At 43.8% G+C, this 14,944-nt stretch overlaps 1 protein-coding gene across 9 annotated transcripts in view; it reads left to right on the top strand.

Moving 5' to 3' along the window:
* The first annotated feature begins 50 nt into the window (after positions 1-50).
* The window catches only part of ITSN1 (intersectin 1), a 123,324-nt gene continuing 108,430 nt past the window's right edge, over positions 51-14,944 (top strand). For 4 of the 9 annotated variants that reach the window (XM_068688832.1, XM_068688815.1, XM_068688825.1 and 1 more), the window contains exon 1: positions 51-240. The gene's annotated coding sequence lies outside the window, so the exon portion shown is untranslated. Of the gene's footprint in view, positions 241-499; positions 702-14,944 lie in introns of all 9 variants that reach the window. The other 5 variants (XM_068688798.1, XM_068688808.1, XM_068688839.1 and 2 more) reach the window with 5 other exon arrangements.

The following is a 14,944-nucleotide window of genomic DNA, read 5'->3' as shown; positions in this document are numbered from 1 at the left end:
CGCGGGGCCCCGCCCTCTGATTGGCGCAGCGCGCTGCCCGTCTCCCCGCGCCGTGAGGGCGAGCGGGGGGCGCCGCGCTCCTCCCCTCAGCGGCCGCCAGACGGCGGCGGAGGAGGCGGCGCAGGGGGATGGTGCGGCCGCGCCGGCCGCCGCTGCTGCTCCGCACCCGGCCCCGGGCCCCCGGACCCCGCCGCCGCCTCCAGGGCTGTGAGCAGGGCCCGCGGCCCGGGCAGCGATGAGGTAGGGCCCGGGGGGGGGTGTGGGGGTGAGAGGGGGGGGTGAGGGGGGGGGGGGGGGAGCCGGGAGGGGCGCCCCCCCCCTCCCGGTGGGTGTTTCGCGATTAATCGCGATTTTGTGCCCCGCGGGGGGCTTTGTGCTGGTTTGTGCCCCCCGCAGAGGTGCTGGGGCTGCCCCCGCGCCCCCCATCCCGCCCCAGCTCTCGGTTACCGTTTTTTGTTGGGCCACACGTAGCTGTTACCTAACGGTTGTGTTTTAACAGGGGAAAAAAAAAATCGATAAAAGCCCCAAGTGCGTGCGTTTCCTCCTAAATAGCAGCCGAAAACCAACCCAGCGCGCTCTGTGTGTGTAGATGCCAGCGAGTGGGGAGCCTCAGGCTCTGCGGTGCTACAGGGCTCAGCCCTCGCCTCGCTGTCCTCTGCCTTTTCCTTTCTAGCCGCCAGCAACTTCCTCCAAGGAGCAAGGTGACATCCTATATATTTCGGTTTTTTATTTTTTTTGACGTAGTACCCGTTGCTAAATTCCCCTTCCCATTATAAAACGCTCGCACCACATCCCCGGAGCTGTGCTGGAGGGGTGAGGTGTGGAAGGAGGAGCCTGGCGGCTCAGCTGCCTCCAGGCTCCCAGCTGCAGGGCCGGGGGTGTCCGTGCTCGGCAGGCGAGGTGGCCTGGAGAGGCACAGGTAAGGAGCACGCTCCCGGCCTCTTCTTTACCTTAACATTTAAGCTAAGCAGTCATCTGCACTTAGGCAAGCACGTAAGTCCAAGCGGCTCGGACCATTTCAGCTCGCGTGATTAGCGCCTGTCCGCTCTCACTGATTTTGGCAGCTTTACAGGGGTCATGTTTCATACAGATAAACTGTTTCTGAACGGTTTCCCCAGTGTGTGAGGCTCAAACTTCATTTGAGCCGAGCGGGTTGCTCTTTGTGCTTGCTGCTTCTCAAGCCACACTTAATTCTTTCAGTTCTCGTGTTCCATCTGTGATATCTCACTGTCTTTATTCCAGATAAGTTTGTTTTCAGTGTAGCTCTTTTTTTTCTTTATAATTTACCTTTGTATCCCAGTTGAGTGGAATAACTATGAAGATACTGTGTAAAGTATGAGTTGGTTTCCCTAAAACAAACCAGAGACCTGCAGTCAGTGCCTGTGCTGCCTCTTGCTGCTGTTAGTTAGCTGGCAGAAAGTCTGCATGCTTTTTCATTAATACCTCCGATTGTGCAAGTAGGTTAGGTTTGGATCCAGCAAAGAATGTGAATCTAGCGAATAGATCACTGTGAGTCGTGATGCTGAATAGCCTTTTTGTGGTCTATCCTTATGCTGTAGCCACAGGTTGCAATTTTAGTTTTCAGTAGGGTAACACCAGGGAAAACAAGAACTTAGAGAGCTCTGTTTGTAGAACAAAGAGAAAACAACAGAAGTTGTTTTCAAAGTGTTGGCAAAGACTTAAGGAAAAGATCATCAAGGAGAGTTATCAACCATGACCCCTTACTTATGCTGTCTTTAGGCATAGGTAGAGTAGGATAAATTATAAGCAGTGTGATTTGTTTGCAGCGTGCATTTCAGGTAGGGGTGTCCCAGTAATTTCCCTTCAGGGAACCAAAGAGATAAGATTTTTTTTTTTTAAACATTAAAATAAATACTGCTTCTGTGCCTGCTGTCTGCTGGAAACATTGACTGCTTGTTGCCTTTGTGTTTAATACAGTTGCTGAACTCGAAATGGCCCCTCTGCAGTAAATTGGTTTTGTTTTCACTTACATAGCATGAAGCTGGGTAGTATGGTTGACAATTACAAATTTGCTCTAGTCAGAGATCTAATAATGCGTTATTTGTATGCATAAAAGTGTATTCTGAGGTGCCAAGGTTTCAGGATGATGTTTGCCAAAAGTGGCTACAGTGTTTCAAGAGTACTCCTATTAAAACACAGTGTCACAGATTCTGCTGCTATTTGGGGTGATACTGTTACCCTTAGGTATGTCCTGATACCAGTGCTGCAGTCGGGGATTAAAATAACTGCATTTGCCAAGCCTTTGTACACCAAACCAAAAATGATGTAATTCTGGGGTGTGCATGTGGATGCCTAGCTAATCCACCTGTCTACAGTGAGTCCGTGTAGGTGGCTGCGTGTGTTTGTGCAGGAGGCAGAGGTGGTCAGCTTCTTGACAGAGTGTGCACTGTTTGTGTAGGAGAGCTTAGTTTCTAATTACTGATCTCTTAAGGGCTTTCCTACGATTCAAACTGGAGTTTGTCTGCCTACTTTGGAGTGTCAGAGGATTAACTTCTTGGCCAGCGTGGGAAATAATGGGAAGTAAAACTTGTGTGGGTGGGAGAAGTATCCTATCTCTTCCCCAGAAAGAAAAGTTGTTTTTCCTTTTTATTTCTGGTGGAAAAGATATGTTGTGATTCAGATCAATCAGAATGCAAACAAATTGAACGAGGTGGTATACACTCAGTTTGGTTTTCTCTTACAAAATACATTAAGCTCATGTATGTTGGACATTAATTTTTCCTTCTTCGTGTGCTGCTCATAAGATAAATGAATTAATTAGTGCTAGTGTCATTTCAGAGGTCATCTTTCCTTTTCTCTGTCAAGTTGTCCTCTCAGAAGAGTTGGGTGTGTGAAATGTGCTTGGAATCTTAAATAATCGTATTATTAATTGCCTGAAACCCAAATCCCCACTGTAGGTCTCTCTTTTGCAGCATTTCTGAGGCTCTTCACCCATCCCTTGTGGTTGTGTGTGCCCAGAGGATATTCGTGGTGACCGCAGTTCTGGCGGTCGAAATCTAAACACTGTAGATTTGGAGCAGTCAGGTTTTGCCTCATGGCTTGCCTTGAAAATCGTGGGCTTGCTGGTATGTTCCCTTGTGTTTCTCGGTATAATGTGACAGATTAAGCAAGCCCTAGTAATACTTCTAAAATTTCAAAGATATTTTTTCTCCAAGAGTCCAGGTTTTGCTTTGTGGGTGTGACTTGTAATGTTTGGGCAAAGAATCCACGTGAAGAGGATCTTGACCTGTGGGTGAAGGACTGGGCAGTAGTTAGTCTGTGTTCTTTTAAGGTACAAGTTTGCTTGCTTCATGTAATTACTTAATCTGTAGAAGAGTTATTAACGTGCTTTAAAAATGCACAGGGCATCTGAGTTTAAATCTATGATTTTTGAAAGCGTGCTCACGGAGAGCCACTGGAAATGACTGGGACTTTACCAGAGGGCTCATAACAAAATGCTTTTGGTAGCACATTGCTTTCCTACTTTCATATGTAACTAATATTTACAACAATTAAATATCCCTCTGAAGTCTCTCATGAGCTATATGTGAGGACTTTTTTTATACCACTTAGAAAATTTCTAACTTAAACCGCACGTTAGCAATCTGAAGTAGTATCTTTGGATCAGTTCACTAGTCAGCTGCTCTGCTTGTGTTTTAGCCACGCTTTTTAAAGATGCCTTCCAAAAGTGATTCCTGGACTCTACGACTAAGAATAACATGATGGAAAGTGAAGTCTCTAACAGATCTTGTGCTTTGTAGGAGAAACTTCCAGCTCACATCATGCATGCTGTGAGCAGGCGGTGTCTGGGTTTCCCAGCATCCTTGACAGTTAACAGCAGCTCTTTTTTGTTGTTCTGGTCCCACACTTTTTAAAGAAAGCAGCAGTCAGTTTCTGTGCCCTGTTTGGTGTTAAAATTTGTGTATGCTTTTACTGAGCAACCACTTATCCTGGAGAGGAAAATAAAGTTACCTATCAACAGGATGTGTTTTCTAAGTAGTGCTCATCATGCAAAATATACGTGTACACTAACTTTCTGTCCATTGCCCTACCAGCTGAACTTAAAGGAAAAATCCAAGATTGACTTCTAGGAAGCTAATTCATGCAGCTGTCTCTGCAGAATGGAGGAGTGTTGCATGCCCATTAGCCCTTGGCTATCCTCTATGTTACATTTTAATAGAATCACAGAATGGTTTGGGTTGGAAGGGGCCTTAAAGACCATCCAACCCCCTGCCAAGTGTAGGGATGCCTCCCACCAGACCACGTCGCACAGAGCCCCATCCAGCCTGGCCTTACCTATGCTCGTGTTTTGGATTTATCCTGCTTGTACATTAAGTGTTCATATGAGTGATCTGAGGACTCTGAAGGTACAATCTGGCTAAGTTTGTGATTTTTGGGTTATAATTTCTTTATTTTTTTTTAAAAAGCCCGTTAAGTAACTGTAAAAATGATTTTTCATGGACTTCTTTTACATTGCAATTTCAAGTCCAAAAGCACAAGAATGTTGTTGTAAGGAGCAATATTTAATATATTGCAAAATAAATTTTCAAGAGGGTCACGGCAGGATCTGCCAAAATTCCAGTGTTAGCTTTTGTGTCAGTCCTGCAGTGTGGGAAGGTAAAAGGCTGAGCAGATCTGCTCAGTTGCCTGGTTCCAGTTATTTTCTGCCGTGTTTAGACCTGAGTTTTGCAGTGGTAATCCCATTCCTGTGAGCTGTTAGGTGTGAACGTGTGCTTGTGCCCATACAGAGCCGTGAGCAAGAAGCAGTCACGCTATGCAGATGATGCACCTGCAAAGAGCTCCCTGGAGCTGCCTCTGGAGGTGCTGTGGACATTCCTGTGCTCGTGGTGAGGAGGTTCAGGCAGAAGCTGAGTTACCTGGCTGTGTTTTGTGGAAAAGGCTCAAATAGGGTCCAGTGGAGCAGCTGGCCCCCTCCTTCAGGGTTCTGATGATGGTGATGCTCTTTGCGGGAAAGAGGCTCTTAAAACTGCTTGTACCACAATTTTCCCTAATCTTTGCATCTAGAGAAAAGAGGTGACTGTGTGTTGTAGGACTGTAACAAGTTCCTTGTCAGCTAACGGAGCACAACAGTATCGTTTAGGTGGAAATAGATCACTTGAAATCCAGTGTCGTTTTTGCTAAGGAGTTCCAGTAACTTCCATAAATCTTCAGGGTATTTTGTGGAAACAAAGTTCTTTCCTTGTAGAGAATCGTGAACGAAAACTGACAACTGTGGAGTTCTGCCTGCTTTTATTTTTTTTATAAATAAAATGCCAGTGATCTGATCACATACCAAGGGCGGTGGTGTAATAGTTTAACTTCTGGAACAAAAATACTGACTTTTTGTTCGAATCACATGTGAATCCCAGCTGGATAAACCTGGCTCTGTTTTTCTGAGGTAGACAGAAAGACTCTTGTGATGTTCAGGTGTTGGGGTGTGTGTTGTTTTTATTGGTTTTGTCATGGACATCCAACATAATTGACTTTTTGGAGATAGACCAGGTCAGGGAACTCTGCATCTGCTGCCTGTGCTCCTGCAGTGCTTGCTTTCCTCGCTCCTTGCCTCTGCTAGCCAGCAGTCCTCTTACCTGTTCTTTTTTTTCCCGTTGTATCTGTATTTTGTTACTTTAATTGCCAAATATATATTTCAGAATCATATAAAGTCTGGCAGGTGTTTTCCTATTGAAACTTTGTATTTTGGAATATTTCTGTACGCCATGCTATTGAAGTTAAACACAGCTTACGTGGCATACGCTGATGTTTCTCCCAAATTTGCTTATTTTTGTAAGGGCCAAACCCAAGAAGGAGAGGTTGTTGTGAAGTAAACTACTGGGAATAATTCGTAGAGCTACCTGAAATACTTTAAAAGTTTTTCAGAGAGAAGCCTTGCATTGTAATACCTCTGCTCTGCAGCGTGTGCTCATGTTTCAGAACAGGGGGCGTAATGCACAACAGAGAAGGAAAACTCCTTGTAAGCACAAAGCAGTGTGGAATTGAGTTGCTGCAGGTATTCAGGAAATTGCTGCCTTTAGAAAACAGGCATGTAATGAATCTCCTCTCCAAGTCATTCCTTTTGGTTGTCTTTTATTTTGAATCCTGGCTTGTAAAACTTCAAGTTCAAAGCCTGAAGGTGTGAAAGGATGTCTGAACGCTGTGAGATCATCCGTGCTTGAACTCGTGGCCAGAGATCACGGATATTGGGGCTGTTTGATGGCAGTTTGAAATCATCCATTATCTACCTTCGATGTTTCTGCATGTTCTGTTGCTCCTGCCTGGCTGTGCCTAAAAGCACAGCCAACAACCTGATGTGCTCATAAAAGAACAAATGGCAGCCTGCTATCAAACGCATGCTAATTTTAAGAGAGAGGATGGAAATTAAGCATCTTGTCAATAGCGTCTGCTGCTTCAAGGAGCGCTGGCAGCCTCTTTGATGGCGCAGGCAGGGGGAGACACCAAATTTCTGAGAGGTGCATCCCTTAACTTAGTGCTGGTTGTGAGCCCTTCGTGGGGCATTGGCGGTACAAAGAGGGTGGTCTTGGACTTCGAGAGATCTGCAGGCAGTGTGGGACTAAAATATCAAGCTTGCCAGTAAGAAATAGCTGAACCCATTATCCATGCACAGGCAACGTTTCATTAGCACAGCTCTTACCAGAATCATCAGAATGGAGTCGAGGCTTGTGCAGCATTTTATCTTCATCAGTTCCATGGGTTTTTGGTTGATCAGTCATCCTCTTTGCACAATCAGGAGCTATGGATGAACCCTAACCACGTGCTGGAATCCACTCTTGTGAAACAAAGGTCTGCAATGCCCCAGGCTGAATTTAGTGGATCAGATGGGGAAACTGATTGAATTCTTAAGTGTGTCCCAAAAATATGTTTGGTGATACTATTTAAACTTGACATTTAAACCTGACAGGATTGCGTAAAACCTGTGCTGTCTGATGCAAGCAAAACAGTTTTGCTTTGAGATCTTTGGAGGCAGGAGGGAGAAGGAAATATCCTTTTGAGTCAAGTACTCCTGTTGTTCTGAACTGCAGACAAATGCTGTTGCATGACTTCTTAAAGAAACAAATGATTTGAATTAATTAGTTGGGTGAATTTAACCCAAAGAGTTTTAAATCTGCTTCTATTTTAGAGTTTACAAATAAGAATATGACTAAGTAACAACCCAGCGGAGTCCCTAAGGAAAGCTGTCTCCCAAATTAAAACCCCACCCCCCAAACCAAGCCAAAAGCAACCACCAGCTCTGCCTGAACTTACCTGATGTGCTCTACAAACTTTATGTAAGACCTTGGTGCTTTGGTGCCCCTTCCAATTCTTGCTCTGTCTTAGGAAATCTGGCACTTTCTTGTTCTCTTTGTGCTGTCTAAGAGTTCAGGTGATGCTATCGGGAAGATCCTGGTGAAGACTGTGGACTAGTTAGTGATTTTTTTTTTTTTATTAAATGGGATTTTAAAAGCGGAGTTTGCACTGGAAACCTGTAGTCCTGCACCAGGTGGTGGTGGTCGATGTGCTGTGTGAATAAGGAGGAAATAAAGGAATATTGGGTTAATAAAAGCAACATGGTATTTCTGTATGTGAGACTGGCTCTATCAGTACCAGCTCATCTTAATGCCCCCAGAGGGGAGTTAAAGATGGTGTGGGATAGAAAAGGTTGAAAACATTTGAGTTTTCTTTAAAAAATAAAATAAACCCACACCAAAATCCCCTACAAAAACAGCCAAAGGCAAGGCTTTTTCCACGTGAACACCATCTGATTCTACCCTGAATTTGAATATAGTCTTTGTATGGCAGAGACTTAATTTGACATGATATTTCTGAGTGTTTATGTTGTTTAGAAACAAATCTCCAGTTGTTTCTCCTTTGCTCGTTTCCCTGTCAACCTTCAGCAGAAAGCTTTGGTGTCACTATTAGGTTAACTCTGAATTTTGTGGGCAGGTGCCAGTGGTAGGATCTGGGCCAGTTCCCCTCCGCTGCTGCTTGTCGGGTACAAATTCCTAGCGAGGAAGGAGAACCGTAGGGCTAAAAGGAGCAGGAGCAGGCAGAATCGTGCCTCCCTTCTTCTCCCCGGCCTCCTCGCTTGCTAGGAGGCACGGGTAAGAGCACTGGAGCTTTGACCTTTCGGCGGTTTTGGCTCTCACGAGTTGCTGGCTTGAGGAGTTGAACGTGGTCCAGGGATGACATGTTAGCTGGAATTTCAGCAGGCTGAAAGGCTGTGGGCTTTTCAGCTGGTACTTGGTTCTGGGTGCTTGGGAGGCTTCATTGATAGCTGCATAATAAACCTTCTGCCTAGTGTGCCTTACTGATTTGCAGAGAGTTTGAAGTACTTCTGTGGAAGAGGGGGGATTCTTCCCCTTCCCTAATTGGCAGTGCTTCTGATACGTGATAAAATTCCTGAAGTCTTGTGGACCTTCAGAAATCGTTTTGCATTTTTTTCATTTTTTTCTTGCTTTACGTGCTTTGAGCAGGGAAAAGCTATACTGTAGCACCCAGGAAAATGGGATTCCCTGCTGAAGTTGCTTAATTCCTAGAGCTTCAGGAATTTGCTAAGGCAGTACCAAGTTCCTGCTTTTCCTGGATTACCCTGATCTGATCCTGAATTAAATCACTAGGGGTTAGTGAGGGAAAGCAAAGTACAGGCGAGCTGGGGCTGGGGAACTCTGGCATTAAAGTAGCTTTCCTGACAGTATGTAGGGAATGTCTCCGTGCTGAATCTATCTTCAAAATGCCCATTTTTAAGTTGGCAGTCACAGCAGTTTCTGGTTCAGCAGCAGACCACGTACAAGAGGTGCACTCAACTTTCCTGGAGATCCGCAGGGCTAGCTCTGAAGCAGAGGTACCCACGGTATTTGTGATGAGCTGTGCTCTACAGCTGGGGAAAAGGGATGGAGAAACACTCAGTTAACAAAAAAGCCACTGGAGGAAACCCAGCTGCAGAGGAAAAACAGGACCCTGCCTTAAAGAAGGTGTTTCAAACATCTGCCTGTTGCGTTCACATCTGCCTGTTGCGTTCAGTTGTTATCCCTCTGCTACCTAATGAGAGAAGAAGAACACAGTCCTACCATAAGTCCATCTTGTCTTAGCTTGCTTTGTCTCTCATTAAAGATTAAGGACTTTATTCTGTGAAGATTTAAATAGAAATAAGCCTTATTGTGACGAAAGAGAGAGAGGTTATGAAGTTAGCTTGGCTCTACTTGATTTGTAGGCTTCTGGAAAGGACTTATGGAGATGTCTTGGGACAATGTGTATAAACCTAATATTAAGATGAATTTTTCTTCAGTCATTTTTCAAATTAACTAGAGGTTTCCTTTGCATGTGAGCTAAGGGAAACCGCTCCCTTGGATTCCAATGGTCTCTGAATCTCATTTTGCTGTGAAAAATGTTTTAGTTGATGTGTTTGGAGGTTGGACCCCGTTACAGATGCGCGCATGAGGAGACACAGCAGGAGTGGTTGCATCTGGACACAGAGATGACCAAATTGCTGCTTTCTTCAGGGGGCTTACAGATCCTGGCTCACATACACGTGCAGCTGCCGCTGGGGACCTGATGTCTTCACGTGGCTGTGTTTATTTTCAGATCTCCTGCAGGGGAGACATGGTAGGTGACAGGAGTAACCAGAGTCAAAAAAAAAAAAAAAATCTTGCAGAAGTGCTGCTCCAGAGGAGAGGCCCCACGTGATGTCTGCTCTTCTAGAGTAACACAGATTTGCATACCTACAATCTGTATCAGTATATTTACCTGTTCCTGGCCACCTGATTTGTTTTATAGTGCCCCAGTTTCGTATGACCTCAGATTTACACTGCATCTTGACTCAGAGCAGCGAACATACTTTCCTCCTCCCACTAGGAACGGACTAAATTTGTTGGGAAAGTATTTGGCAGTTGGATTCGCCTCATTCTGCTTGAAAAAAAAAATATCTCAGCAGCTGGTTGCTATAGAATCGTTATTTCTCTTCCAGATTTTAATGTTTAGTGGGTTGGATGCAGTGGGGAGGTTATTGGCAAGGTAACTGAAAAAATGTGTTAAGTTCTTTCTCCCTTGGGGTGCTGCTGGCTTGGTGCCTCTTTGTAGGCCGCCTTTATTGCTGGTTTTCAATGGCTTGCATGAGCAGGGCTGGGGGGATGCTGTGACCTTTGGCGGCGTGTATCTGGTTACTCATATTTTTGGCCAAGCTGGAGCATTTTAATGTTATGGCTCACTTTTTTTTTTCCTTACATCTCTGTGTATCGGTTCAGTTGGTGTGCCAGCCTAGAGATAAGCATCTCAAAAATGAAGCTGAGGCGAGTTTTTATTGCGGGGCTGCAATAAACTTTGCACTAAAAACAGTAATCGAATTCAATCCATCTTGCAACTGTTACGGATCACTTGGAACAACCGCGGTCCCCCCTATGTTGATACTTTTTAATGATTTGGGTTTGTTGCTGGGGCTTCGTAACCTGAAATTGCTGTTTTCCAAAGCAGACCAGCTCTTCTGTCACAGAGAGAATCTCTTCCATGATTCAATTAAATTGCAGTGTGCAGTCTTCTGGAAGATCAAATTTAAAGATTTGTCTGTGTATTCAAAGCTTTTCTTATTATTTTGGAGGAAAAAAGTCTGAAGTTGTTAGAATTGTCCATGCTTGTTACCTTGTGTCTGGTATAAACTGTGTATCATTATAATGCCTCTCTGTGTGCTCAGGCAGGTATCTTTTGTTTTGTCTTACTATTCTAAATGTTTCAGTTTAGAAGCAGTTTGATAGCTTTCCTAATTGCCAGTAATGAAGTGAGTTCCCTAGAAAGACCCACGAAAACCACGTGAACTTTGAAGTAAGCTAATATAAGGTAATGGGTGAGTAAAACAGAAACGTGCTCATTTCCCTGTGTGGCCTGATGCTGTCCACCAGCTGTTGTTTCTAGCTCTGATGGACCAGTCTACCTTTTGGGAACGTTTGTCTCCTTCCATTGCTACCATTAGGTAGTAGCTTTCTTCCTAATATTTTCCAATGAGTAAATAACATGCATTGTCTTGAGGTATTACATTTTCTTGCTAGTACCCAATATTTGTGCTGTTACCCAGGTTCATCGCCTCCATCTCAATGTGATTCTTCCACTTGTATTTTCAGCTCTCTGAGGATTTTAACTGTGTGCTTTGACAGCGTACTGACTGCTGGCAATCAGATTTCTTGAGGCCTCCTTTAAGTCCTCACTTTGGGCTGGTAAACCAACAGGAACTTTTCAAAAGGCTAAAGTAATGACTGCAGGATTGGGAGACGCTGATTCTTCTGCAGGGCCTAATTCAAAATTCTTTCTCTTGTCTTAGTATCTCGAAGGTGCCAGGTTTTTTTCCTTTTTCCCTTCTCCTCAAGCATTCCAGCTCTCAGCTGTGCAAGCAATGATTAAATGAGCGACACAGTAATGTACATGCCAGATATTTGTGTTATTCTCTCACTTGTCATCGGGTTTTTAGCATTTAAGAACTGGTAGGCAAATAATTAGTGAGATTTTTCAGCAGGTTTTAAAGTAAGAATGTGAACCGTTGCCATATACAGGAACTCCTGCAGCTCAAGACAGTTGTCATGGACGTTGTTCACTGGAGAATTAAAAAGAAAAAGGGGGGAAAAAAGTGTAAATGGCCTTTTCAGTTTAGAATGTCAGTGCATCTCTTGGCACTGCTTGCTGAGAGGCTTTGTTGAGAATTACTTGCTGCTGCTTTTTTCTCCCTGGAGTACATGAACTGGCATTTTTTTTCCCTGGAATTTTTTCTTGCATAATTTGGGGTTTCCTGCTTCAAAGTTGCACTAAAACAGCTGTACGTTTCAAGGAGCACTTCGAGTCCTTGGGCTCTGAAACTGTCAGCAGCTGTATGCAAGCAGATGAGAGCTGAGGCATGTTCATCTAATTTTCTCTCTCTGGGTGCTTTACTTCCTCACATAAATGAGCAATAAAGTCGTTTTGATAGGAGATTCATGCTAGCACTGCTCTGGATGGAAAGCTGTGTGTCTCAATGCCTTAAAAGTAGAGAAAATAGCACTGGAGCTTTAGGAAAGTTCGTAGTTATCACTAGGTTTTTTGATAAAACTAATTTAACAATCTTGTTCTTGCTGTGTCCCACACTTCTTACAGCTTACTGCTTGATGGGACTTGTTACATCTGTTCCCAGCTCCGGAACTGAGCATATCTAACAGAAAATGAGGGATATCTGACTTGGCACAGTTAGTGCCTCTGCTGGTTAAATAGCACTCAAGTTCTTGGTTTGACATGTGTTCCTCGTTCTGGTGTCAAATGCTTGTGAAGTAGTAGTATCTTCTTCTTTCCCCAAATGGAAGAAAGTTAGTTTTAAGGCAGAAGTTCAGGTTTTGTCCTTGGCAGGTAGCAGATTCTTCTTTCCAAGAAGTTCACATTGTCTTTTGCCATTCATTTCAAGCCTCAGTAAATGCTGCGTGTATTTTTCAGGTGAGTTGAAAACTAGACCTAGTACTTGAGATCAAAGGCTTTTCGTCTGATGGAGCTTTGATTGCAAGTGCTTCAGTACACGGGGTTTTTGAATAGCTAAGTATTGACAACTTCATTTTTAATGTTAGCTGTCTTTAGCCTATGCTTCTCCAGATAAATGATTACAAGAAAATCTTTCTTGCCGTTTTAGAGGGTAATTTATTAGCTGTAATGATCGGGGAAGGCATGGAAGCTTCAATATAAGCTCAGATTTCATTTTGAGGTCTCAGCTCAGAATGTAAATAATCAGAAGTGTATTTTTGGAGTCCAAAGTTTATTTTTAACATCTTGGCAGTTGCCAGCACTTAAAGTATGCTGTGCTGAAGCCAGCCAGCGTGTGTTGAGAAATCACTGTTGAGCGTGCTGCCAGTTATGCCAGTCTCTGCTGTTTCACGCTTCCTTCACAGCTGTCCCCAAGCCTCTTTGTATGATGTCCCTGTTGCAGAGCCTGGCCTTCAAGGTGTCTTCTGTTGGAGTCACAAGACTCAGCTTTCCCCTGTAAGCTTGCCCCTATTTTTGACACACCAAGCTGAGAAATGAAGCAGTCCTGTTCTTGCTTTGTGGGCAAGATCACCTTGAAAGTTGCAGTAGCTCCTGGAGGAAGAGGTTGAATGGAGACAGCGCTCATTTTGGCTGTCTGGTTTTAATCACTGCTCTGAGTGTGAGCTTTAAGTTGTGCAAACTTGGATTCCTCCTGTGCTATACAACTCTAGAAACTTTTCACATCTATCATTCTCACATGAAGATAAGTTCCATTTATTTACCATTACAGGCAAGTAGTTTGCAACGTTAACCCACAGCTTTCTGCTCTATCTCCCCTATAAATGTGATCCTGTTAGACAAGTGAGGTGGGTTCATATTCCAATAAAATGAGGTTCCCTTTTCTCCAAGCATTTTTGGTGCCCAGGAATATTATTTTATTATATCAGTTATTTAAGCTGGCACTTAGTATTAAAAGTGGAGAATCTTGAAAAGTAATGTTCCTTACTCAATATGTTTTTTGAGGAAATCTTATTAGGGTTTTGCTTCAGTTTATGAGAAGAGATAACTGCCTTAGGTATGACATAGGTCTGCCACAGATACTGTGCTCTCTGGGCTAGGAACAGCGTGACTTATATGAACTGCTAATTCAGATTAGGTTTATGTATTGCAGTCACCTAAACAGCTAGGAAAAACAGGAGAATTCTCTGGGCAAAGTCCATTTTAAGATGGGACCATGACTGGTCAACTGGATACATTACAAAAAGGCAGAAGAACTTAAATTCACTTTTTTAAATTCAAGGAAGATCAAAACTGCTACAAGTGAGAAATGTCCTTTGCATCAGGATAACTTTATTCATTGAAATCTCCGTTATGGTCCCATACATGCAGCAGTCCTTGTGATACACCTAGTTGGATGTTTTCAGTCCTACTGCATATATGTTGTGTGCTTCAGAAGCTTTCTGTGCTTTGGCTGCATACTTTATCCTGAACTTGAACCAGTCTTTTCATAGCCTTTTCAATGAGTGATAATGATCTAAACACCACAAAATCATTTTTTTTAGTGTGATTATTGCCTCTTTCCTTAGAGTTGGATTTCTAGACATGGAACTCCCATTTTAGCAAAGGTAATGCAAATACCTGGATTTGGTCCCGGGATTTCACTTCGTAACTGTTTAAAATTGATATTAGAGGTGGCAGTTCTGTTTCATTCACTGTGAGTCTTGGCTTCATCCCAGCCAACATTAACTTTCAGTGAACCAAGGTAAGCTCGTGGCAATGAATGTACCCACAGAAAAGTGACTGGGTGAGGTGCAGCGCTGACAGCTTCTGTAGGGAGTTACAGCTCAGGGTCTAACGAGATGACTGGAGTTGAAGTTAAACAAGGAAACTTGTTATTTTTCACTTCAACATCTCTGTCCTGCAAGAATCTTCTTCAGGGTTTGTATTGTGAGGGAAGGTGAAATAGAGAGGGTCTTACAGTCTGTACTCTAAAAAGAACAGCAAAGCTAACTTTCTCCAGGCAAGCCAGATCCTAAAACCAAGTTCTGTCATTACACTGTCATCACCAGGCAATGGGGATAGTATTGTATTAGGAGGATATCTGAATGATCTCTTCCCAGAAGTGGAAAACTTGGAAAGGTTAATCTTCATAAGGCTGTACAGGAGTGCTGTGAGAGCTGCAGGAGTTCGATGGAGGACTGGCACGAGCTGCATTTGAACTTTGAGGCGGATGAGCCATGAAGTCTGCTGTGAGCATGGTGCCCTTCCTGCTTTGTCAGGCTTGTCTTGCTTCTCTGTTTGTCGGCCCTCCTCTTCACGACCTTTCTCTTCTGCTCCCATATAAATGTCTTATCTCTTCACTTACGTTTTTCTGTCCCTGCCTCTGCTGAGGAAACAAGTCTCCCGAGGGCACGGAGTTCAGGCTGTCTCTGTACAGTAAACAACCTGCTGCCACCAGATGACTTCAGTGAATAAGGCTCATGCTATTACA

This window comes from Anas acuta, chromosome 1 (genome assembly GCF_963932015.1).
Source record: "Anas acuta chromosome 1, bAnaAcu1.1, whole genome shotgun sequence".
NCBI lineage: Eukaryota > Metazoa > Chordata > Aves > Anseriformes > Anatidae > Anas > Anas acuta.
The sequence above is the reverse complement of the archived record's forward strand: the minus strand, read 5'-3'. Positions and strand labels throughout refer to the sequence as shown.